The 27,295-nt window shown below is 40.0% G+C and overlaps 1 protein-coding gene across 7 annotated transcripts in view; it reads left to right on the top strand.

Annotated features, from left to right (window-relative positions):
- Nucleotides 1-2,269: 2,269 nt before the first annotated feature.
- TAFA2 (TAFA chemokine like family member 2) overlaps nt 2,270-27,295 on the top strand; it is a 180,232-nt gene continuing 155,206 nt past the window's right edge. For 5 of the 7 annotated variants that reach the window (XM_021547407.2, XM_077783499.1, XM_077783496.1 and 2 more), the window contains exon 1: nt 2,272-3,208. The gene's annotated coding sequence lies outside the window, so the exon portion shown is untranslated. Of the gene's footprint in view, nt 3,209-27,295 lie in introns of all 7 variants that reach the window. The other 2 variants (XM_077783495.1, XM_077783493.1) reach the window with 1 other exon arrangement.

The raw sequence follows: 27,295 nt of genomic DNA, 5'->3' as shown, positions 1-27,295 counted from the left end.
ATACAGGGTGTGTAAGATTAAGACTGCCAATCTGGTGTATCCAGAATTTGGTAAATTTATCATATTGTACCTGTGCAGCATGTACAAAGGCACCTTTGGAGATGAGTCAGACTTAACCAAGTAAGCATCTGTAAAACCAGCTGCATTCTATAGGTGCAACAGATCGTTTCAGTTCTTCCCAGGAGTGTTGAGCATACTGCAAAAGCAGAGAAGCTTTCTGAAAGCATGTCTTTCAGGACATGATTTCATATGCATGGTGTCACACAACCTGTGTGTGAGCACTGCGGATTTCTTCAGATTTTCAGATGTTATACAAACAGATTTGGAAATGCTCATGTGCAGCAGCATTATGACATAAACAAAGACTACAATTTTAGTGTTTTCACTGGCAAAATTCTGGGGTTTCAAAACAAGTCAGCTTACTGCTTTGCTACTTTTTCTTTACTTGTTTGCATGGGACTTGTTTGTTTCAACATGGTGATAAGTACTCTGTGTCTTCAGATGTATTTACCAGTTTTCTGCAACAGCCGGACACCAACATGAAACTACCAAGTGTCCTCTGGTCTTACAACATGCAGTCAGCTTGAGTGTAATGATACAAGCAGGTAAAATAAACATATGTGCTCCTATAGCAACAGGGTGTTTGCCACATATACAGTGCAACAGCTGCTGTAGTTGCATTTTAGTTGCTCTAGTTGTATTTTTGGTGGGCTTTCACTGCTTTTAATGGAGTAGCAATACTTATGGTCCTACACTGAGGCAGGGAGCTGGAAAGATTATCCTTTCCACCATGTATTCAGGACCTCATGTCATTTGGAATTGGTGGGGCAGGAGCATCCAACCCCTGTGGACCGACTTTAGTCTGGATCTGTCTCTTTTCCTGAAATAATATTGTGGTGCCAATAGCAGCACAATCTTGGCTTTTTCCAGTTGCCTCTAAATTTTTTTTTAGCTGTCTGCTAAAATCTAGAAATGTGATTACCCAATAAGAAAATTCTGAAGTTATTGTATCAGCTTCCAATGAACGAGACAAGACCATATTTGTCTTTACAACCAGCAGCCTTTTAATTCAGCTGCAGTCAGCATCCGGCATGTATATGTACTGCAGTGCTTTCTGCAACAGCGCTTGTGACAGTCACATACCAGGCTACTTTTAACTTGCCCTTTCAATACCAGCCTCTTTGTATTTCATCCTACAGCTGCATCACTGCATGCAGAGTAGTCCACATTAAGCCTTCATTTTGCCCTCTTTTTTTTTTTTTTTCTTTTTTTGACTGTGTGAATCTTTAGAAAAGGTTTTTTTTGGAAAAAAAAATCAAAAATTCTACATATGCTTGTTTGCATGGAAGAACTAGCATGAACAATAACAAGAAGAGGATTGTTTCACTTCCCTCTTCTGTTTCTGACAGTTGATTATGAACATCAGGTAAGATGTGGTAACAGTTAAGGACTGAGCAGAAGGTTCTTTTCTGAAAACTGGCCATTATACTAGCTTGTAGAATTGAAATAAAACCCAACAGATGATCAGGTATATCAGTACTTCTTAATGCTGCATTAATTCATCCCCATTTAATTTAGGGGTGAACCAGAATTACAGGACAAAACTGAGAACTTGACTCTGATACCACTGTAACAAACAAGGTTTCTTTCTCACCTTTATTAGCTGTGTCCCCTCTACTTCTCTGCAACACCTTTTGAATAGCACAGAACACAGCAAAATAAACTAGAATATCCTGCTTTTAATTATCCTCACTCAACAATATTTCCCCTTATTAATCAATAGTCGTGGCAGACGACCACGACCCGCCACATGTCTTTAAAGCTGTCTTAAGAGAAACAAGAGGTCTTTAGGACCTGACCCGTACTACCTTTACTCACTACCTCTGGAGCGCAGGTACACGGACCAAGCTCGCCACCCCACCGCGCAGGGAAGAGGGGCCCGGCCGAGTCCTCGGCTCTCCCGGAGCTGCCGTGCGCGACTTCCTTCTCCCTCTGGAGGGAGACACAGTCCAGTTTTTGGCTGCCGCCGGCGCCGCCGCGTCCCTCCTGCCCCTGCTCCGGCAGCCGCGGCCCCCTTTCCCCGGGGCAGCTGCCCTGCCCGGCCCTACCCTGCCCCGCCCGGCTGCTCGCTCCCGCCCGGCGCCCCAGCCTCCCACCGCAGGGGCAGAGGGGTCCCGGGGGAGCGGCGGCGCGGCCGCCGGGGGTCCGCGGGCATCTCCCCGGCCACATGCGCCTCTGGGCGTAAACTTCGCACCCCCGCCCCGCCGCTCGGAGCGGAGAGGAGAGAAGGGAGAGCTGCGCTGCGGAGCGGGCGGCGGAGGGAGGCGGCCCCAGCCCCAGTGTGCGCGGGCGGCGGCGGCAGGCACTGCCGGCTGAGCCCCGCTGCTCGGTCAGACAGAACCGGCCGCTGGGACCTGCTCCCTCGTAAGGGCTGGGGAGGAGAGTCGCGAGTGGCCGGATAAATACGGGGGAGGAGAAGGGCGTCTCTCCCTCCACCTCCTCCCTCCTCCCCGTCGCGGAGGGCGCGCTTGGAACTGCCTGTCTGTCCGGGTGCCCGGGGTGTCTCCGCGCCCTTCCGCGGAGCGGTGCGCGCACGCTGGGCGCGGAGGCTGCTGCTGCTGAAGGTGAACCTCGCGCTCTCCAATTACTTTTCCCGAGAGAGAAGGAGGCAGCAGGAGGGGGAAGTCGTGCTGTGTGTAGAAGGCACACCAATCAGAGATGCTCTAACGGAGGGACTGCTGCAGGACGCGCCGGCTTCTCCTCCTTCCTCTGCCGGCGGGGCTGAATCGGAACCAGGCGCAGCTGGCGTAGGGGCCGAAGCCGTCTGGGCTGCAGGACTTACCCATCTCCGCTGTTCCAATAGATCAACCATACTTCGTCCTCTCTATTTTTTTTTCTCGATACTCTGAAATCGTGCATAAGAAACACTTCAAGTCTTCTCTCAATTCCCAGTTACTTCACCCTTCCTCTAGCATCTCTTAGCCGAATTCCTGGTGTATTCCCAGAGAGGCGGGGTGTGAGAGCCGGGCCCCGCGGGCGGCTGCTGCCGAGGGGAGCCGAGCGGACGCGGCACGGCGCCGCTCCGTGCCCCCGAGCGCTGGCGGGGCGCGGGGCGTGTGCCGGCGATGCCCGGGCGGTAAGGCTGGAGCTCCCCCCGGACGGGAGGCGGCCGATCGCTAGGCATTTCTAGCAAGAATCGGGACTGCAGGTAGGTGAGCGTAGCGCTCCAGGCTCGTGTGTCTGTCTGTGTGTCTGTCTGTGCGCTGGTGGGGCCGCCGGGTGATACTCTTCGCAGGCGGAAACCCCGCGGGCGGCGGGCGCCAGCGGCCGCGGCGGGGCCAGGTGTGAGGTGTGCGGAGCGGCTGCCGCGGGCTGCGCCCGCCCGCTGCCCTGAAGTTGGACGAAGCCGGATGTGAAGAGCTGCTTTGCCGTCCTTCTGCTGGGCACCTGAAGCAGCCGGCTGCAGCCTTTCGGCGGGCGATTCTCAAGACTTCTGTTTTCCCTTTTAATTTTATTTCATTTTACATAAAAGAACAGTTCAACAGAGCCGAGAGGGAGGCGGGGGGAGCAGGGGAACCCACCCGGTTTTCAACTTTTATGGAACGGGTAGCCGCTAACTCGCAGGACCTTCGGGCACTTGGGGATTACTGTGCCCGGACGCTTTATCGGCCGCGTTCGAGAGAACGGCTGGAAGAGCGGATAGTCGCTTTATGCGGCCTCTAAAAACAAAACAAACAAGAAAAAAAAAAAAAAAAAAAAGCCATAAAGGGAAGATTCATGGCTCCGTTTTTCTCTTTTTCTCTGTAGTGCTCTCCAAGTTGTGCGTATATACTATGAAACATACCTTGTATATCCACGTTGCTTTTGTAGAGAAAGTTTTAAAATAACCTGCTTTATTCCTGTGCAGCTGTGGGATCGGATACCAGGTTATCAATGCAAAGAATAAAGAGCGAGAGCTTGCACTGCCCTGTTAGGGGTTGCTACGCATGGCTGTTCTGTATATTTCATTCCTACGGGAGTTAAATGATTGCTTAAAGCATTTTAAATTATATGTGTAGCTACAGTTCTCCCTTTCCAGCTTTTGCTTGGAGCTTACCAGTATTTTTTTTTATAAATACCTCAGTTTTACCACCCTCCCCCCAGTAGACATTGGCTCAGTATTTAAAGAACCATGCTTTGACTCCTGCAGAACTGTCAATTTAAATAATAAACCTACTCAACTCCTTTCTCTGAAAACCCCATAAAGGATTCCGGGTCATAGGGTCTTTGGACCACAGTGGATACATTTAAATTACTATTGACTAAATGATAATTGTTATCTGGTTTCTCTGTCTTACCAACTAGTCTCAGACTTTAGCATTCAGCCTACTATATGTTTAACACTTTAAAGCTACTTTATGGGCTAATTTAAGTAAAATTGAGAAATTAAGATTCTTACCTGTAGTATTGGGTACACACTTGAAACATAGTAGTTCATTGATGCTAGGAGGAGAGCTTAGTTGAAGTTGGGAAAGAGCATACTAAGATATTTTTATCAGAGGTGGCAAAGATTACAAGTTCAATTATACTTGTGCACATTAATTGTGCTGTCATCTCATACTGATGCCTAAATTGTTTTGTGAGTGTATAATTAACAGTAGTAAAGTAATTCATATAAATTTCACTATTAATATTTTATTTCAGAGAGATGATGTTGCTGAAGCAGTATTGAAAACCATGTGGGTTTTGTTTCACATAATCCCAATTTCCAGTAGTTATTCTTATAAATGTAAATTACCTACCATAATTTCAGTGGAAATCTTTGCTCAGTTGATACAGCAAATCAGATTTACTACTCACTGGTTCTGCATATTTTTTTGTACATAGAAGGTCCCTCAGAAATGTAGTATTAACTTTAGATACACTGATGATAGTAGGTGACTGAGATAAAATCTTGATTCTGTCTTGCTGTTTTAATCAGAGAATGATGGCTAAGCTGCCAGTACCTTTAATCATATTGAACACGCGGGGTAACTTTTTTACCTGTCTCTTATGATCTGGGAGATCTCAGCTTTATGTGCAGATGCCTGTAGTGCACTTGATTATTCTGGTGGGGAATACATTAAAAACTTGTTCTGAATTAAAGTAAATAGATGTGTGTACAGATGGATATTGGAGATTGTTTTACTGGCAGGTTGCAAAGTGATGATTCATTGAGCCCTGTCTAGATTTACATAAAGCAAATAATACTTTACACTGAATTGTTATGGCAGAGAAAAATGTAGCAGCCAAGAAGTTTCATGATTTCATGACAGGTGATGACAGACTTGATAAAGGACATCTTTACAAATACAGGCAGTATGTTTTTGGTAAGCAAAATGTAACCACAAAGTTTTTAATATCTGAGCATCTTCACACCAAAATTTATTGCTGTCTGTGTTGCTACTTACCAAGCAGTGTAAACCTAAATAATGTACTAGAAAGATGTTTCATTGATTATGTTGTATGTTTTGTTTACTATAAATAAGTAATGCAACAGTGCTAACTAGTTATCTCACTAAAGGGAATCACTGACTTGGAAGACAGAAAATCACAATACCTAATACTCATCTACACAGAAATGTGATCACCATCTTGAAAAATTATTCCAAATGATACAACTATCAGTGAGCAAGCGGTTGTATGCCTCTGTTTTATCTTCTGCAGGATTTTATTAGAAATGCTTCATTAAATCACATTATTCTGCAGCTGTCTGCTCACTGAAAATTAAAATAAAAATCAGGAAATTTATCCAGCAGAGCAGTAATATTTCCTTTGCTAAGTACTGAAAGTTTAAATAAAACAAGATCTTTTAGCATCAGTGTACCAGAAGCACTGAGTACATCCTATTTTTGTGATGTATGGATGGCATTTACAGATGCAATTCATCAATGTATTTATTAGTCAAATGTCATCAAACAAAGAAGATAAATGGCAGTAAACAAAGACTGCATGGTAATACAGAGGCTAAAGCAATGGAAGACCCTACAATCTAATTAGTTAATGTTGAGTTTCATATTTTCAATCTCTATTTAAACATCTCATTTAAATGTCTTTCATCATTTTTCTATTGCCTGTCCAAGTAATTCAGGTAGCAATAGCTTTTTATTGAAAAATATATTTTTCATTTACCTTTTGAATTTTGAAGGCCTTGAGCTGTCTAAGGATGAACGTAACAGAAGAGTCCTATGCCAGCAGAACTGAATACTGACCAGTCCCTGTTCATGATCATTTTTGTGTTGAGGGTTATCACCAGCTGACTTAGACTTTCATTCCTCTCTTGGAGTAGTTGCAGGTCTGACATTTTAAACCAGCTGGAGTATTTGTTCCATTATCCTTATATCACTGAATTTAAGAGTGTGAATTTAATCCTTCATTACTTAGAAGGATTTTGCTTGTGCTTTGTTTTCTTTTTTTTTTTTTTCAGCATGATAAAACAGTGTCATAGTATACACAGCTTCACAGAGTCCATTGTAAGTAAACACTTTCACATTTGAAATATTTTTTAAAAACAGAAGTTCACTCTTAGGGCTATTTCAACAGAAAATTTGGCTCATTGATTTGGTTTTATAAACTGTTAATATTTACTTTGCAACACTTCTCCTCATTACTAAGTTCAGATATATAACATTCACCAGACATAGGAATGAATGTGGAAACATCAACAGTAATGTTGTTCATTTTTTATGGTGACAGCTACAGAACTATCTCCTTTTGCTCTTGTAGAACTTGGGAAGGATTTATGCTTTGTTTCTTTATATAGCCAAGCAACCACTCTTGTTTGCCATATGTAGTGAGTTATTTATCAAAAGAGATAACAAAATAATAATGGCCAGCTAATGTACCTTTTCATACTACTAGTGCAGAACAGTCACATTTTTAAGATAAACAATTCAAGGCATCTTCATATAGCTTCTTCTATATCATGTGTTTTGAAAAACACTTTGGAGATAGAAAAGAGAAAGCAAAGACCTTACACTTTACTAATTAAAGTAGTTAACTACCAGGTATGGCATGACACTAGTTAGATAAAATAGTTAGATAAAATGATGAAGAGATTAAGTCACTGAAAAAAGCTTTCTTAGCTTTTTCTCAGAAGAAAGACAGATCTGAATACATTGGTACAGTGATTTGTAGAATGCACTTCACAAGCTGTTGCTTGAAGTAGCACTGGAAAATTCTTTGTATGGATTTGATCCTTAGGCTGTAACTAAACACTTATAGGAGAGGATCCTGTATGTTTTGTGGTGTGGAAGAATAATTTATATAATTGCATGTGTAAAAAGTTAGGAAATGCTTTCCCCCCCTCATCTTTGAAGTTTAGCAAACCTCCTTAGCTGTGCTAGGTTCATAGCTTGCATTTTCTAGTTGCCTCACTTCACATCTTGCTGATCTTGTAATAGGAAGCTTGAACACAGGTCTCTTGGCACCAGGACAGCATTGTATACAGCCGCCTCAGCTGTGAGCATCCCTTTAACAATGTCAAGGGGAAAGCCACGGTACAGGGTAGCACTCAGATGAAAGCACACATGGCTTTTTTTGGACTCCTGGGTGTTTGGTATTCTTCTATGCCTCTATTACAAATCAAAGCTAATGCAGCAGAAGGTGCTTTACACTGGCAAACTTCACAAGTAAATAATAAACAATCACAGTTCAACAAACTTAACTGGTTGTATAAATAGCAAAATATTAATAAATGAGTCAGTAAATATCAAACACTCTAAAAATAGATAAATGTTTAGTCTTGGTTGTATGCTGGCCTCTCTCTCTGTGGAATATTTCTTGCCTCTTCTGTTGCTGTATTAAGGTCCAGTATTTGAAGATGAGGTACTGGACTAGATGGATCATCGTCTTGATTCAATAAAGCAATTTCTTTCTTGAAATGCAAGGAGGCAGTATTGCAGTGCTGCATATTTACTTTACTTACAAGAATCAAACTGCAGCTGCTTAGTGTACTACTTTTGCTTTTTTTTTCCGCTTTTAAAAGCAGGATATAAAACATTTCTAAAATAAATCTGTCAGTAACATGCAGTCTCACACCAGCTCTTTTAGAGACAGGAGCACAGACCTGACTAGTCTCTCACATTTGCAGTGATATTTTCATATTGGATTTTTTCTACTCCCTCAGTGCATTTTCTGCATCACATATTGATAAGGCAGAGCTGTGGCCTCTGATCCATCCTGCCACAAAGCAGTCAGTTATGTAGCGGGTGTTCTTCCTCATCTCTGTCTGGCAGGTTGTATCATGGATGGGGTAGAGGGTGTGGCTCAGCCCTTGGGTCACCCAGTGGATTTTCATGCTCATCTGAGCATCTTTATACAGAACAGCCTTCCTGGTTATAGGTTGTCCCTACCTTGCCATGTGAAACTGTGTATGAGAGAACCTGTACCAAAGCCTTTGACGTGCAGTCATGCAGCCTTAGGATAGGTGCTGCATTCGGCCTTGTGACTGCATTTGGGAGATCTGTGAGCACTGTATTCAAACCATGGACTCTAGATCCCCTTTCAGTTGAGACTTTCAGTGTTTGTTCCCATTTAAGATACCTGTTTGGCCTTTCAGGTTCTAGGCTCAATGATATTTTGTCACTGGGTATTGTGTTATTGCATATATTCAAGTCACACAGAATGGCTTTGTGCCTCTGAGGAAAGCTAATGTCTTTCTGTGCTATTTGTATGTTGCAAACTGTTTGAAATGTGGATCTTTTCCAGTAAGAGATGAAAGTGAGTACCATCTGAAGCTTATCTCATGATTTATATAAGATTAATTAGTAGTCTTAGTTCAGTTTGAACTGTAGAAGTGTCCAAGTCCCAAAAGTCACCACAGGGAAAAATTAGGATGTGTTCCTGCTGTGTGCAGAGAGGTAAAACTTGAGGGCTGATCATGTGAGACATTTCAGCTGGTGTGGCTTCAATGGGACCAATCAAATTAATTATGTGATTTAAGTCTTTTCTGAATTGAGCCCGAATAAATATTTCTAATTGCTTAGACTGATCAGTGCTGAAGGCATGTAGGTGAGGTACTGTTTTGATAATTATGTTTGTATTTGTATTATGGGTATACATTTAAAACTTGAGCTTTATTTGAGTGGTTTACCACTCCTACGCCTTTTATGAATCTTCAATCCCATTATATTCAGAAAAGAGACTATGTAACAGCAAGAAATTTTCAGAAAGATTCTACAGGCGTATGGGCACTCTGCATTATAAAGTTAGAGGCTACTATTACAATAATGTAAATTTTCAAATATGGTGGTGTTGGTGTGTCACCAAAGTAAAATATCAATTTCTGACTAAGCATATCAGGCTCTGGTATTTGTGCAGGAAATTAGGTCATGTTTAGAGCCTAATTGCAGAAAAAAAAAGATCTGTTTCAGCACCATTAAAAAAGTGCTGAAAGATATACCCTCTCTGGGGTATATTCTCTCTTCAGACTCTGTTACCTGTGCAGATTTAGGATAAAAACATGTGAATCTATGCATTGCAACAAATAAAGTATTATTAAACAAGATGGGAAGTTTTATCTTATGATCCGGTAACACCCAAATAGAGAGGGATAAGTTCAGTTCTATGGTCTTACTGGAATCAAGACGCAAGAAATATTGTGTTTATATTCTAACATAACATGCTATAAATTTAGATATGGTATTATCAGCCACTACACTGACATTTCTCATTATTATGATCCTACTTTTTTTCTGTTCAGTCTAGATTCACAAGGGATAAACCTTGCATTGGAATTAAGGTAATATTTAAAATGCATAACTGGTGAGTGCCCAAACCTTCACAAGGAAGGCATTACGCTGGTATTTGTGCAATGGATGTTCAAATTCATTCAAAAGAAGTGGCTGTGAATCCTGATTGAGCTTCTGATTTAGGAAATGTTGGAGATTTTTTTCCCAAATGCAGCTTCAATTTTTCCTTTATGGCAATGAGATTTTATTATTCTGGTTATAAACATTGTCATAGTGATTGTTCTGATTTAACCCCAGTAGGCAGCTCAGCCCACTCAGCCACTTGCTCACTCCCTCACAGTGAGATGGGGAAGAGAATTGGAACAGTAACGGTGAGAAAACTTGTGGGTTAAGACAGTTTAATAGGTAAAGCAAAAGCTGCACACACAAGCAAAGCAAAACAAGGAATTAATTCAGCACTTTGCACTGGCAGGCAGGGGTGAAGCCATCTCCAGGAAAGCGGAGCTCCATCACACGTAGCGGTGACTTGTGAAATGTATGCCAAATCCCGCTTCTTCCCTGTGTTTGTATGCTGAGCATGACCTCATATGATATGAAATATCACTTCAGCTATTTGGGGTCAGCAGTCCTGCACCTCCAATTTTTTCACTGGTGGAGCAATGTGAGGAAGATAAAAAAGGCCTTGATACTGTTTAAGCACTGTATAGCAGTAACTAAACATATCTTTTCTATCAACACTGTTTTGGTCACAAATCTAAAACACAGCAACTTAAAAGCTGCTATAAGAATATTAATTCTATTCCTGCCTAACCCAGTATGATCTTTACCACTTATTCTTAAAATTTACATCACACTTAGGCCCCATGTTGTTCAATATCCTCTCATTAACCACCCTTTTTCCCTTCTCACTCTGTAATATATGCAATTTTTTTTTTGTTTAGTCTGTCGCCCACCAGTGTATGATGTCCATAAAATGACAGTTGAGTTCATCTGGTCCTTGACTTGGATTCTGTAGAGGAGAGGTGGTTGTTTTGTGGACTTACTGGGCACAAAACCAGCTCAGGTTGGGTCACTGCTGCCCTTGCACTGGTTGTTGTAAGGCTTGTCCTCAACTGGTTTGTGTGGTTCTTACTGTAATACTTACTGTAACATGCAACTCAAATAATGGCTTATGGCAATTTAGATGAATATCTATTGCAGTCTCCATCCCTGGTCCCTTTGGACCAGGCCATAGGGTTTTACATTGCAGTGAACTGCCCTGATTGCCACTGCTCAGCATGGGTCTATACATAGATCATAGCCTGTTCAGGGCTGTATCTGCTGCAGTATGGACTAATGCACAGCCGTGGTCACTCTCATCTCAAGTGTGCTCCACTGCTCTGGAGTGGCCTTATCCTTGGACCACAGCACCTTCAGGGGTGTTACCTGCTGTATTGTGGCCTTATTCATGGCCAGGTCACAAATCTGAAACACAATAAGCTATTATTAAGAAAGGTAACTATATCCCAGCTAAAACCACTATATTGATAGAAGTATTTTATTTAACCACAGAAGGTCAGCTTGTGACCAAAGCCTAACAACATAAGAGAATGTAACTCTGGGTAACTTTCTTCCCCTTGTACATTGCATTTGCATCAGATGTGATTCTGAGCAGACAGCTTACAGTTCTTTGTACATTGGGCCTTTAGATGACTCTGTGAGGTTTTCAGCAGCTTTAGCCCTCCTGATTGTGCAGGCTGGCCTGGCATGCACCTGTTTGTGTACACGCAAATGCAGCCTTCTCACATTCTGATCATGTCTGTGTCCCCTTGTGCAATTGTTGGGGTCACTGCTTATGGAAAATGTATTAGGAGAAAGTTTAAGCCTAACTCAGCTGTTCTGAACTTCTTTCCCTTTGGGACTGTAGTATAATGCTTTAGGCTTGAGGATTTTTTGACACCTTAATTATTCTTAAGTATATCAAGTAGTCTTTGTACTTGCTTTTTTTTTTGTTGCATTATGATGAAGAGATATTTGACAGTGAATAAATACACATTTGGTATGTTTTTTCATTGGAAGAAAACTTTAAAAATTGCTAATTATTCATCAAATAAACTCTTAATAAAATTCCTCTGTATGAAAAATGTTTACTCAACAATTGCTATAGCTGCTTGAATACATGAAGACACTTTATTCCCATTTCCACTTTAAAAATGGAATACTCAATAATGGCAGTTATATTCTCTCCTTCCTCATCATGTCTCAGCTGCTCATAACCTAACTTTTTCTCCTCTGGTTCTCCTTGCCCTTCCTTTTCTCTTCACTGTTCACCTCATCTGCATTGGTGTCATCTGATCTTTCCGAATGTCAAGTAAATGCAGACTGCAGTCAGCATTACCAAATTGCTCTCCTGCCAGAAAAGTCTCTTTTCATGTGTATGACCCATCATTTCACAGTTAGCTGCAAGTCATTCTGATTCCCAAATTTACAATGTATTTTCTATTTAATGAGCTATTAAACATTATGCACTTTTAAACTTGATTTTTTCTAACTGCTTTCCTCCTGATAATTATAGCTTTCGAAAGAAACAATTAATTTGAAACCAATTCTGCAACAGAAGTGGCATCATTTAGATAGCATTCCTCCATCTTCATGCACTAGGGATTATCTCATTAGGATTAATTTATATTTGGAAACTCATGGAGACCACTATATCAGTCCAATAGCCACCATGGTGTTATCAATAACATAGACAAGGCTACTGCATATGCTATTTTAATAAAACATAAAATGAAGGTAGATACATGGCTGGCTGGGTAGTTAATTTTTAATTTGTTAGTTTATATACTTTTTTCACCCAGGAGAATGCTTTGAGTAAACCAGAACACAAACACAAATAATATTCCATATGTATTGCAAAGATTTGGACATTTTTGAATGGTGTGTTATTCTCATATATTCTTTTGGTAATCATAATATTCTGTTTGTTAGGATAATTCTTCAAATTAAGTGGTTGTCTAATAGCAAGCTGGTAAAAATTGCAGCTGACTCAGTTACAATGAAGAAGTGAGTTCAACATGGCTCACATGTAAGGTTCCCTTACATCCGTGTATTTATTAAATCTAATAATATGTACTAATGCAGGCTATATAATCCTGGCTTTATAATTGTGGTTGATTATACCTAGTTAATAGATAGAAACTAAATGTGTATGCAACCTGCCAAAGGATCACCTTGTGGTGAATCCTAATAATCTTTTCACAAATGCTAATATTTTTGGTTTTTGCTGCTTTGAGTTCCACTTAAGCAAAATATGGAAATGATTAACGGAAGGAAAACTTATCCATGACTCTGGCATGGAAGTTGGTAGAAATGTCCCAGCTGCTGTAAAACAGTCTCTGATAGGCTCCCTTCATTGGTTGCATATTGGAGCTCATACCTCATTCTCACAGTTGCTTTGTGGGAACAATATTGAACATCTTCCTGCGAGAAAATTTCGTTTCTCTGAATCTGTACATGTTAAATGCAGATTCAAGATGAATACAAGATACATATGATCAAACAAATATGCTGAGAAGTTTTGGTAATTTGTAGAGTCCTTGACGCCTTTGTACATGAAGGGTATGTTGTGTATTCCCTTCTGTCTTGGATAATGAAAGGTCACAATTTACCTGTGCGTTTTTTTTGCACCCCTGTTTGAGAAAATAGCTAAATATACAGGTGAGTAATTAGTCAAGTATATAGCTTTATTTCTTTCCTCGTTTCTTTGGAACTTTTTGGTTCAGCACTACTTCAGTTCAGTTGCAATCTTTTCTGGTTACTTATGATGGTATTATGACAGGCCTAGTTCTGTCAGCTGAAATAATAAAATATTTCTCACTAGTGAATGATTCAGGTGGTTCAAAGACAGATTTTAAAAACAAAATATTTTTTATTCTCCCAAACTTCCTATCCATTAAACAAAGAGATAAAATAGTCTGCATGCACCAAATCCTTCCTAAGCTTTACTGTTTTACTGGAAAAAGTAAGAAGCTATGATTTTGTGATTTGTCCACAGCTATTCTGTGAGCTGCACATTTCAGTCTCTGTGTTTTTTTAGTTGTTGGTAATTCATGGCCTCCTTCCTGGAGAGACAATTTATAGCTGTCTGGTTCTTCTAATTTCTGTGTGTATTCTGGTCTTGACCAGAAGATCTGTATAACTTTTACTTAATACCTGAGAAGAACATTTTTCCATTTACTGACCAAGCCATTATGACTTTAAATTATTGTCCCTCCATAGATACGATTATTCTTCTTATTTGCAGCTGGGTACTTGCCTTTGCATGTAAAATACATTTACAACCCTGTAAGCATAAAAATCCTGAAAACATTATGTACTGACCATATATGAATAGCTATGTAACAGTCTAACATTATGAACTGAAACCATAAGATAAACATGCATAGTTTTGCTGTATATACAATATATTCCTAGATCAGCAGTGGTCTGTGGAGTTCACATGCACAGTGATGATCATAATAGGGATGAGTCATTGGAAAGATTTAAAGTTGCATCTTTTCTCTGTTCTTCCACTTTTGGGGTTGTTATTTGTTGGCTAATGAACATTTTTTTAAATTGAGCTTTGCCAAAGAGTGAATCAGACCTACTGTAATATTTTTAGATATTGGACTACAGATAGTTTTGGAGGTAGAGGGAAATGGATGATGGAACTGTCTATAAAATGATAAGTGGTTCCACAATATGATTGCTTCTGGTAGAAGTTATTGTTTGAAAATCATAGTTTGCTTTAGTTTCTCCTTTCCCCTCAGATCAGGAGAAATCTTGAACTTAATTCATTGTCATGAAATAAGTGATTGGAGCCCACTGGTAAAAGAAATAGTAGTGGACAAACAATTTCTCTGTTTTGTTTTTGTCAGCTGTTGCTGAGGTTCTCCAGTGAGTCTGATCTTAAAAAAGACCTTCAGTTTTTATCCATTAGATCTCTTTTGTGAAGGAGAAGAAAAGTTTCTCTATTAAGGTACTTCAGTAATGGCCAGAGTCAGAGAACAAGCGGGACTACAATCTAACAAAAGAAGGAACTGAGAATGTAAGAAAAGTACTTCTCTGTACTTTGATGAATACTTTGTCAAATTCTTTCTGCTGCTTAGTGGCAGATGGTGTTTCACACAGCACTGTTACAAGACAAATGCAAATTTGTCCAGGTGCTGAGTAGTTGTTTCCACTTTGGAGGAAAGAAACTGTACCTGGCCTCTGCCTTCTATTCTATTTTTTTTTTCTCTTTTCATAATTTTGGAAGACATTTCATTAGTATTTCCCAGAAATGTCTAACTATGCATTGTAGAAAAGCATGTCTGCCTATGACTTTCTATGGAAGCCTGGTTTGTAAGGCCTTTTCATTTTTAACTATTGTAAATACTTTCTAGCATTGAAGAAAACAAAACCATAACTGGGGAACAGGAAGATGTCCATTTCCTTCCTTTTTTAAATTTAAACATTTTTAACCTAGGCTTCTGCCCAATAAATACTTCCTTTGAAAAATGAACCCAAATCTATTGTTCTACTACATTTTTGTGTTTTTATTTCTTTTTTTTTAAAGAATTGTTATTGAATGAAATAATGTCTTTGATTATTGGCAGCACACTAACAATTAGGAACTTCTGTATACTTATAAATACATTCTTCTACAAAAATTTGATCTCTAAGTTAAATACCACTCACTTCAATGAATAAATACTAATTACATTAAGTAGTGGTGTAATAAAGGAGCACAGCCCATTGGTTTTGTTTTTATCAACATAATAAGTCATAGTAGTAATTTTCTGTGAGTTTTAATTTTTCCAGTATAATATGCAGTGAACTTGTAATGGTTCCTGAACTAAGTGCAATTTTTTTCCATTTCTTTGCCATTTGAGGACACTTCCTCATACCTCTGAGTGCTTTCAAGCCTCTAGTCCTTTATCTGTCTTTGAGCATAGCTACTATTTTGCCATTCCACTGACTTTCAACACCATGCTTCCTGGGTAAGTCTAACTGATTTGTGGTCAAGGTTCAATAAAACAGACAGAAATATTTTAAATCCAGAGTTATTTTTAATATTAAAAATCGAATATAGAAATACAAAGTGGATTTTAAAATAGAGTCTGTTCTTTCTATCTTATGCTTCAGCTTACCTCTTCCATTTGGTACCCTGAGTTGATTTCACTTCTGCAGTTGCTCAAAGATCTGTGTAACACAGTAGCTTTTTCAGAAAAAGCTAAAGGACTTGAGCAACAGACACTACAATCATTAAAACTGGCTTTTAAAATAACATCATATCCCTTCTTGGTTAGCTTCATGTGTTCAGTTTCTCTGCTAGCCTACAATACTACAGAGCTTTCAGACTGAGTACTGCATACCTCCTTTTTAATTTCAGTCTCAGAGGTGACAAAGGAGATTTAAAACCTGCTCAGATGGCCTAGATCTGTCAGAGAAAAGAGAGTCGAGCCCTTCACATAGCCATTGCAGATACTCTGAAATTCACTCTGAGAATCTCATATAACAAAAGCTCTTTGGGTGGCTGATTTTGACCGAAAAGGTGAAGGTGAAGCTACCTCTCAGCATTTTCAGCACTAATAAAACTTGTGGTTGGAATTTACCTTTTCACTGATATGATCATATCCAGAAGCTGAATAACAGCTACAATTGTGTTTTACCACCCCCTTGTGTTACTTGATTGGCCTGGATATCTTTTTCCAGCAATTAAATTTTGTGACTTGGAATGATACAGCTAGACATAGCAGTCTCACAGGTCTCATAGTATTATGTTTCCTTGCCTGTTCAAACATATGGTAGTAATTTTATTTTTTGAAGTTATTCTTTTTAATCTTGAAGCCGCTGCTCAAAAATGTGTTAAATCTCTTGGTATTTGGAGTAGAGTAATAATGGTGGATCATCAAATAAAATTCCTGAGCCAGCATACAGGACCAGACAAGAATACCTTTTTAGACATCGCCCTTTCTTTTTCAAAGACACTCAAACCCCACAAGCTATACAAGATTAAAAGTAAATACACCTTTAATTGTGATTTATTTTCTTGTCAGATAATGAACCTTTGCAAAGCTACATTTGAAATGACAGTATCTTATTTTAATGGCAAAAGAAACTCCTTCTTTAGAGACTTCAATGTTCTGCAAAAAGTAAAACACTATGTATGTCACCTTGTTATTGCTTTGTGGAGTTTAAATTAGAACCCAGTGCTTCTTGGCTTTAGATATTGCAAATTTGGTCATAGACTATCAAAAAGGGCATTAAAGTCAGGATTCGGCTTGAGACTGACACCTAAAATAGGTGTTCACTTCCAGTTGGAGGTAGGTGGTTTAGCTTCATAGTCAAGGGAGATCCAGGGTAGGATTCAAGTGTATAACATAATTTAAAACTCTCTGTCTGGCCTCCAAGTGCTACTTTAGATTGTTGCAGAACCCTATCTGAATCAGATGCAAAATGGCTTGCATCACATCTGCTGATCCCTTCTCTTGGGCATTTCAGATGGCCCTAGATGGTTATGTTTGGGCAATCGAATCCTGATGCTGATCAATAGACCTAAAAAGTGATCCTGCTGGCTTTAAAATACCTATCTAGGTTGGATCAACTAAATTGTACTTCAAATCACAGCAGGTTAAGTTAAATAAATTGCCTTAAAGGCAGCATTTTAATCATTCATGGTGAACATTTTAAATGTGGCAAAATATTTGAGATATTTGGATGGACTTTATAGTGCTGTACCAGGTCAATAATGTCAAACATAATGTTTCCCTCTGTAATCATCACTGGTGAAGCTGCACCTTGAGGACTGTGTTCAGTTCTGAGCCCCTCACAACAAGAAGTATATTGGTGTGATGGGCAATAAAACTGGTGAAGGTCTGGAGCCCAAATTGTATGAAGAGTAGCTGAGGGAGCTGGAGGTGTTTAACCTGGAGATGAGGAGGTTCAGGGGAGACTTTGCAACTGCCTGACAGGAGCCTGTACCTTGGTGAGGGTCAGCTTCTTCTCACAGGCAACTTGTGACAGGATGAGAGGACAGAGCCTCAGTCTGTGCCAGGGAAGGCTCGGGTTGGACATCAGGAAAAAATTGTTCATGGAAAGGGTGGTTAAGCATTTGAACAGGCTGCCCAGTAAGGTGGTGGAATCACCATCTTTGGAGGTGTTCAAGAAATACTGAGCATGGCACTTAGTGCTGTGGTTTAGTGGGCAAGGTGGTGATCTGGCAAAGGTGGACTTGATCATGGAGGTCTTTTAAAACCTATGATTTAGTTAACTGAACTGAGTACTTATATTTCAATGTCTAAATGTTGGTGCCATAATCCTGAACATATTGGTATCTCTGTTACTGATGGATAATTGAAAGAATAGTAGCATCATATATGACAATAACAAAACTAATTAACATTGGAGGCAATTTATGCTAAAACTATTATTTTAATTTCTTTTTTATCTGTTGTTTAATGATTCAGTCTAATAAAAATCCTAATGTGTGAAAAAATTGTGGCTGCCCCTTGAAAGTCTGAATATTAAACTGAAGTCTGAAATATCTCACAAGTTATGAGCCTGTATCAAACTCTTTAAGCTAGATTTAATGTTTCTGGTAATTCTAAGACAAATAAATAATCAGAGATTTTTAGTAATAAAAAATTATAATATGTTACACATATTATACATATAATACATGTATTAATAAGAAAGAAATAATCAGGTTTTAAAAATAGGTCTGGAAAGGGTGCTTCCAGCTTTCCTTCTAGTTTATAAGGAGCGTGACATTAACTAAATTTTATTTCTCAGCTCAGGTTTTGTTGCTGAGACCATCATCCAGAAGGATAGTTAATTTCAGAACAAGCATTTATTGGACTGTGATGTAACGGGGAAATGAGAGAAGTTTCCACAAGAATGGATAACCATATGCTGAATGTGTATAGAAATCTACTTACAGAGTTTCAGAGCAACAAACCAAACCCAAAATCCTGAAAGAGGCATACTCTGTGTGAAGTGTTTTTGTGACACTGACACTTAGCATGACCTTTCAGGACTGAGGTGCTGAACAGTGATAAAACATTTTTCTGCCCTTTACTTTGGCTCACTTACATACAAGACTGATGCCTGCAAGAGAATCTTTCAATCCTTAGTCCTCACTGCATCTGCCTGTCAGTAAGTGTACATGGCATGTAAGTCACAACATTGTCGTAGCTGTGGCAGTGGTCCATGTGTCTTGGTCTATGAGGAGTGGGAAGTATATAATTTCTGACATCTACTAGTGTTTTATCAAAATCCTGAGCATGTTACAAGGATTTCTTCTGGAGTTTTGATTTTCTAATGAGCAACTTGACTATGGTTCACTAAGCTCCTCCAATTTTGGCTCTTTGTAGAATATAGGTCTACTGGCATCAATCCCCAAACTACCACTCTGCCCATTGATACAATATACACTGGACAGCATCAATCTATGGAATTGAAAAAAATTACCATCATAAAAAAAACCAACTCTTCTTCCTTTGTCTAATGGGAATAAGTAATTTAAGAAACACATCTGCTTTGCTACTTCTTAAGATTCTTAAACAGAATTAGAGAGAATTTTATGCCGAAGTACTTTTGCTTGTCTTTTGCGTGGTGAAACGATTCTTAGTGTGGACAGCAACAGCTGAATTCGCTTAGTAAATAAAATGCTTGGGCCCCAGTTCTGACATGATTAGGCCACGTGCGGAGGCTACGGGCCGCGGCCCCGGGCAGAGGCAGGGGCCAGCCAGCACTGCCCGCGTGAGGCCGCGTGGCGCCGTGGGAGCGGCACCTCCGGGCAGGAACGCCTGCCCCCGATGCCGCTGCTGCCGCCGCGTGGGTGTGCAGCTTGGGTAACCCTTCATGCTGAGAGGAGATGAGGAGATGAGAGAAGGACACTTGTCTGCGAGCCCAAAGAGTCCTTTATTTACCCAGGTATGGCAGGAAAGGTGCCCTCTGGGTGGGTGCAGGAACAAATGCCAAAGAAATCAAAGATTGCAGCAGCTTGAATAGGGGGTGGGCGGACAGGGGTGCAAACCTGTCTGCCCAATGGGGATAAAATGGAGAGGGATACAACAACCTATGATAATGTAACAGGGGTAGGCACAAGGTCAGGGGACAAATACAAAAGCTAAACTGGGGTGATTGATACAGAACTTTCTCGAAGAAACTGGGGTGGTTACAGGATTGACAGCCAAAAGGGTATAAACAAACTCGGATTGATGGAACCAAATAAGGAAAAAACAGGGAGAGATGAGAAGATTGACAGATAACTGGGGAGCCAAGTGGTGGGAACTTTTGGGGTAAACAACTTGGATCACACCAACTGTGAGGGGACAAATGGGGGAGAATAAAGGCTAACTAACATTAATAAAACCAACTGACTAAATAAAACCACACAACAGCCATGTACCCTCTCTCCCCATATTGCCCTTTTTTTTTGTTGTCCCCAGAATTACTCTTTTCTCAGAAAATGCAAAGTAATTTTTGACTGTATTTTTATTTGCTGAGGGTCTTTAAGGCTTTTAAAAGTACCTGCCTTGATTCCTCCAATAGCTGTATTTGTGCAGTATTTTTCTGCAGGACGCTCCATCAATATCTGACTAATTAGAGATGAAATGTCCAAGCAGTATTTAGTAAGGCAGTTTTCTAATTAATTGCAAAACAGGAGAAAATGTTAATTATAGTTGGAATGATCCTAAATACCAGTTTGCCATTTTTTACCATTTAATTGCAAGAAATTATGCAAATAACCAAATATAGAACATTTGAAAAAAAATATTTTTTATACTACTTGTAACACAGACAGAATGTTTTTTGTTAGGCAAAATTTTAAGTTTTTGAGGATTAGAATTCTCTCAGTGAGTAAACATTATCTTTCTTTTGTATTCAGCTGCCATCCTTTATAAATATCCCCTTCAAAAAAAAAGTTCTTTAAAATTTTCCTTTAGAATGCTTATACAAATTAAAAAATTCTGTTATATTTTTTGTGGTATTGTATGACAACTGTAATTGCAAGCTTCAAAATCAAGGACCTAATCTGTCTTAAAATGTTAGGGTGGATAGATACACATATATTGAGGGATGCAGTTTAAAACCCTAGGGCCTGTCTATAATAGAAAGAATTAGCATCAGCATTTTGTGCAGCTGAACCAATGGTGAGTGCTATTTAGGTAAAAATGAATGAGGGATGAACTTTGTTCAGCCCTGGTTCAAAGCACCATTACATATTGGACCAGGTTTTGACTGAGCCATGAGCCTGCATATGGCTATGATTCCCATGAGCTATGTGAGAACAGCTTTAAAACAAGATACCTGATGGTTAGCCTATTTTTAGGCTATTTGCATGGTGGCTTTTCTAGGACACACCTTAATCAGGATACCTATATATTGTGTTTGTAGTGAATATCTGTCAAGAGTCAGTTCTTTCTCCATAATAAGCAGATTGCATTATTAAGTTGGAGTCACTGTTTACATTAAATTATAATCTTTACCATGGTTAGCTTTGAGCAGGTTTTATTTTGATTGCTATATAGATGTACTTAAAATCAGTCACCTTTCCTATAATTACATAGGTGGGAGATAACAGAACTTTGCAAGTTCTTCTGAATACTTTCACCTTTCATTTCCTCACAAGTCTCCTCAAATGAGTACATTAGCATCATTTCCCAGAAAAAAAAATTCTACCATTTCTTAGTTCTGCATACAATTTTATTTCCTTTTCACAGCAGCACAGAAGAGACCATCAGAAAAACTCACTAAAATCTTGACTTGATCCTACTTTAACTCTACATGTAGACCAGGAAGTCTGCTTTCTGGGAAGCTCACTTGTTTTTTTGTAGTGTCCATCTGACCTGCTGGGCTACCTCAGCAGCACTGCTTAGATTTCATGGGAATAAAACTTCAATATGAGGAGATTTTACCTTGGGTGATGCAGATGTCTTTCTCAGAGCCAATAAACCAAATCATCCCCAGCCAAAGCACTTTTTGGACAGCAGGTCCAGCATGATGCCTGTCCATGGTACTTTATATTAGGGAGATGAAGTTCTTAGAGCTTCCATTGACCTAAGATAATTTGCAGCTCTACAACTCCATGTGGGAACTGTCTGTAAGCACAAATTAAGATTGCATGGACAAATTGTGAGACAGCCTGCATAACTTATTGTCATTTGCACATGTAAAATGTGCATTTTTATTATTATGATTATGTGCATACAATTCAGGCCATATGCTGAAAAAACAACACTGTATTTTAATCAGGTTACTTAGCTAAATCAAATTTAAACTACTTGTTAATCTGTCTGCCCAGAAGAGTCCTGTCTCAGATCTGTATGAAGATCTTCTCTACAATAAGCAGATTAAATTTTTAAAATTTTCTGGACATACAGCTTTCTTAAAAGGCTGTCATGAAATCCTGGAAAAAGAAGATGAACATTAGTAAAGTTTGTAATCAAGTAGTCTGTTAGAGAAGCTACCATCTTGAAACAATCTTTGCCTAAATAATATTTTTGCATGCCTTTACTGTAATAATACCTGCAGTGGTTTTTTTTTTTTTTTTTTTTTTTCCAAAGACTTGTGCAAAACATTCCCAAGAGAGAAATTTGCTGATTGCTAGTAGTGTGTAGAATTTATTTTTTCCAATTTCATTAAATTGAAATTTTTGGCTTCTAGCCAAATGTGATTTAAAACAATTTTAGGTCTCGGCCTCTAAACAAATTGTTTTAAAAACTGTCATTGCACAGAGGATGGGTCAGCATTTCTAGTTCAGCTTATTTAGTTCGGTGATGGTAGCTGTTATGCAGTACAGGTGACAAGAAGGTCCTTTGCCTTTGTGCATTAGTTAGAAAGCTTAGTTGGCCAGGGGATGCTGTTGTGTCAGCTACAAGGTTAGAATGCTGTGGACTTCTGATGCTTGAGAGAGCTGTTACAGCCTTGAGATGAAGAGATGTGGCTCTTAAGTGCAAGGACTGAAATTCAATGCATTTTAGTTGTGACATTCACTGTTTCAATCCCTAGTGAAACAACCTTGGAGCAATATTCACCTTTGCTAATTCAAACAGAGCCTGAATCACTTTTCCTGCTCATGGGAGACAAAGCTATCAGGATAGCTGCATGTTACCCCAAGGACCAAACCTGACTTTTCTGCAGATGTTTTTTATTGGTCCATTAATGTACCTGAATTTGGCCTGCAAACAGAAAAAAAAAATCAGCTGATCAAATGTCTCAGTTTAGAAATGCTACTCCCCAGTTTAGAGCTCCCACTGGGACTCTCCAAACTATGTGCTGCTCATTTGCTTCTCTCTTCTGCTCCAATGTTGGTATGGAGAGGAGAATTGGAGGCGCAAAAGGTGACGATTATATGTTGAGATAAAAATATTTACTGGAAAGAGCAATGAGATAATAAAACAAGCAGAAACGGCAACAATGTTAATGGAAGGGGGGGGGTGGGATTAGGTGGTACAAGAAATGAACTGTTCACACAGAAACCCCCTGACAATAAAAAAGTACCTGGCCACTCTCTTCGCCAAGCTGTGCCAACCCTGAAGGTAGTGCTTCCCTGCCCCTTCCCCTACTCCCTCCCAAAAATCATGTGAGGTGATATTAAATAATCTCTGTGTCCTAGCCATGCACCTTCTTGGCTATAGCAAAAATTTATCCAGTCCTGGAACTAGGTCATCAAACTTTGGGATTTTTCTGTGGTTCAGGACTGGCAAATTTTGATCCTTCATATGTGTTGAATTTTAATAAATTCACAGAAATGCTTTTGTGACTTTGCTTGTAATTATTGAAAATGCTGTATTTTGACATTATAGTGTGGAGAGCAATTTTCAAAGTTACGGAAAATGAGAACTTGCATAGCCATGCAGTTGTCTATGGTGACCTGGACAATTTGTATTGACCTGCTTTAATTTTAAAGGAAAAAGTATCTGCTTTTATAAACCTTTTCTGTACCTGAATCTCTACTTTTTACACATTCTGTTTGATCTTATGACCTTGCTGTATTGTTGATGCCTCTGTATATTGGAAATTTACTGTCCTCTTTTGGGGATATACACTGTATTTCTCAAAGCAGGTTCACTAGAGCATTATTGAATGCCAGTGATGGAACCCCTCATCTTGTAGGCAAATGATCTACCAATCAGGCTTTGTATTTTTTATAGGTCTGGACTGAAGGTACTGAGTTTCAGCCCTTCAGTTTGAAGGACTGAAATTTCTGCGGAAACAGAGAAGTTGGGTATGATATGTGTTCTTTGATATGGTAGTAATTAAGGTTGAAGAAAAACATACTCTATGGGTGACAACATCCCTCATTTGGAATCTGCTTGGAGGTAGCCAACTCTTGGAAAAAGGCTTTGAAGTCTTAGTAAACACATAACACTGATGAGTAGTCCAGCACACTGTGCAACTCTCGTGCTCTGCCTGAAGCAGAGTAACTGCTTTCAGAATCTTTATGTAGTCAATTAGATTACCCACTTCAGTTATGATGTATCCTTCAAAGGGCTTAGGGAGGGACAGTGTTCATGAGATGGCAGTTCTGTGGAGAAAGGTCATCCTCATATTATCAGAAAGTGTTTTATAGTAAGCATAGGGGCCAAGCAATTGAACTTGTGCATCTTCAAAGAGTACCAAATAGAGGAATGTGACAACATTAAAAAAAACCAACCATACAAACAAACATAATGAGCCCACATTTTTTTCAGTACAAGGATCAATATTTATTTTTAGAAAAAAATTGCCCTTTTTAAAAATTAACTATTGTTAACTTGAAATACAAAACAAAATCCTGGTAATTATAGGCCAATACCCAGTAAGACAATGGAACAGTTTGTATGAGTGTCATCACGCAGCACTTACAGGATGGCCAGGGTATCAGACACAACCAGCACAGGTTAAGGAGGGGAAGGTCATGTTTGACCAACCTGGTCTCATTTTATGACAAGGTGACCCGCCTGGTGAATGCCGGAATGGCTGTGGATGTTGTGTGCCTGGACCTCAGCAAGGCCTTTGACACTGTCTCCCACAGCACACTCCCGGTAAAGCTGCAGCCCATGGCTTGGACAGGAGCACTCTTCACTGGGTTCAGAATTGGCTGGATGGCCAGCCCAGGGAGTGCTGCTGCATCCAGCTGGCAGCCAGGCACCAGTGGTGTCCCTCAGGGGTCTATGCTGGGGACAGTTCTGTTCAATATCTTTATTGATGACATGGATGAGGGGATTGAGTCTTTCATTAGTAAATTTGCAGATGACACTAAGCTGGGATTGTGTGTCAATCTATTGGAAGGGAGAAGGGCTCTGCAGAGAGACCTGGAATGGTTGGATGGATGGGCAAAGCCCAGGGATGGAGTTTAATAAGTCCAAGTGCCGAGTCCTGCATTTTGGCCACAATAACCCCCCGCAGCATTACAGGCTGGGGATGGTGTGGCTGGGCAGTGCCCAGGCAGAAAGGGACCTGGGGGTGCTGGTGACAGCTGGCTGAACATGAGCCAGCAGTGTGTCCTGGTGGCCAAGAAGGCCAAGGGCATCCTGGCCTGGATCAGGAATGGTGTGGCCAGCAGGAGCAGGGAGGTCATCCTTCCCTTGTACCTGGCACTGCTGAGGCTGCTCCTTGAGTGCTGTGTCCAGTTCTGGGCCCTCATTTTAGGAAGGACATTGAAATGCTTGAGCGCATCCAGAGGAGGCAACGAGGCTGGTGAGGGGCTTGGAACACAAACCCTGTGAGGAATGGCTGAGGGAGCTGGGGGTGTTTAGCCTGGAGAAAAGGAGACTCGGGGGTGGCCTTGTCACTCTCTACAACTCCCTGAAAGGTGGCTGTAGTCAGGTGGGGTTGGTCTCTTTCTCCAGGTGGCAACTGACAGAGCGAGAAGGTGCAGTCTCGAGCTGTCAAGGTGAAATATAGGGTGGATATTAGGAAAAAGTTTTTTATGGAAAGATTGATAAAGTACTGTCTGCCTGGGGAGGTGGTGGAGTCACCATCCCTGGATGTGTTTAAAAAAAGACTGGATGTGGCACTTGGTGCCATGGTTTAGTTGAGGTGTTAGGGCTGGGTTGGATTTGATAATCTTGAATGTCTCCTCCAACCTTGTGATTCTGTGATTCTGTGAAAATGTTAAGGATGCCTTTCTTCTTTTGACCTTTCCCACTTCTCAGCATAATGTTGTTTACAATGCAAATACATTTTAGGGAAAAGAAGCAAGACCTCAGGTTCTGGAAAGAACAGAAAAATGATGTGAACGTTTTGGCTGCCCTTCAAAAACTTTAAATCCACAAAATCCTAGATCAATGAGTTTACCTCATCTAGACTTCTGAGACTAAGTGGTATATGTATGGATCTGTGGCATAAGCATAGAGGTTTTCTTAACCATGGCTGTGCAAAATGGATCAAATACTAGATTTTTCTTTGATTGTCATTGAAGAATGTTCATTAAAAAAAAAGTTTTTTTTTCAAAATAAATGGACCGTGGTTATTAGGGGGATTGTTGAAATTTGGAGAAGAAGTATAATACAGTGGGGTGTTTTTTTATTTTGTGATTTTTTTTGTGCTTTCATTTTTTTGGTTTAGCTATTTTGAGGACTCTTAGATATAACTGTCAAAAGAAAAGTAGCATGCTAATATGAATGATCAATAAGAAGCTAATGTTTATTAGATTTTTTTTCTTGCTTCTTACTGTGGCTAACCTCTCTGATGTTATGGAAGGGGGAAAAAATCAGCTTCTCTTTCAAATGTTCTTAGGATATTTATTTACAATTCAGTCTCTATCCAAAATTGTGATTTTGGGGTGTGGGAAAAGTGATTTCTGAAGTGATGGATGGCATTTGTGCATGAAGCCAAACAGATTTCAAAGTAGTTTTCATTGCCACATTGAGAACTCAGTGAGAGCTGTTGCAAGGGCAGTATGACAGAAGCAGCTCTGGCACAGTGAGGGCTGCTGGTTGTGTCCAAATTCAGATGCTGCTACCTGGGATGCCCAGGACTAATGGTTTGTATAAGCAATGCCAGCAGCTGGAAGGAGCACAAATATTTTTAAAAGAGGGAACCAGAAGGCTACAGGTAGAGTCCAGAACATCAGTAGTTTTTGCTTGGAAATGTGTTCTGAAGACAATAAAATTTACTAATAAATTGGCTGGAAAAGGGTGGCAGATGACCCAGCTTCTGTTTTCAGTACTTTTGATCCCAAACATATAAATATGCAAAACCTATACTGATATGTAAAAAGAAAATAGTCTAAAGTCATAACTGGCTGTAGAATTTGGTGGGAATGTATGTAGGCAGATGTATGGAGGCTTAGATGTGTGTGGCTGTTCCTTTCTCCCTCCCATAGACCACTCACGTCAGTGTTACCTGCTTTGCTTGCTCCCCACACAGAACTGACCTTGTTCTGGCTAGCCTTGTACTTTCTAATTTCTTTGTCTGTGTTAAAGCCAGCTGGTTCTCTCTATGGAAATTCACAGCCAGGACTCTTTCAGCAGATGTCTACATGGCTTCTGCAGCTCTTCTCCTCTGCCCTTCTGTGGCTTTATTAGACTTTTACCCTCACATTACAAAGCCAAACCTGGGTTACTCAACTTTCTTGAAGTGTGTAG

This window comes from Lonchura striata, chromosome 5 (assembly GCF_046129695.1).
Source record: "Lonchura striata isolate bLonStr1 chromosome 5, bLonStr1.mat, whole genome shotgun sequence".
In the NCBI taxonomy this organism is placed as follows: domain Eukaryota; kingdom Metazoa; phylum Chordata; class Aves; order Passeriformes; family Estrildidae; genus Lonchura; species Lonchura striata.
Note: the sequence above shows the minus strand (reverse complement) of the source record. Positions and strands in the feature narration are given on the sequence as shown.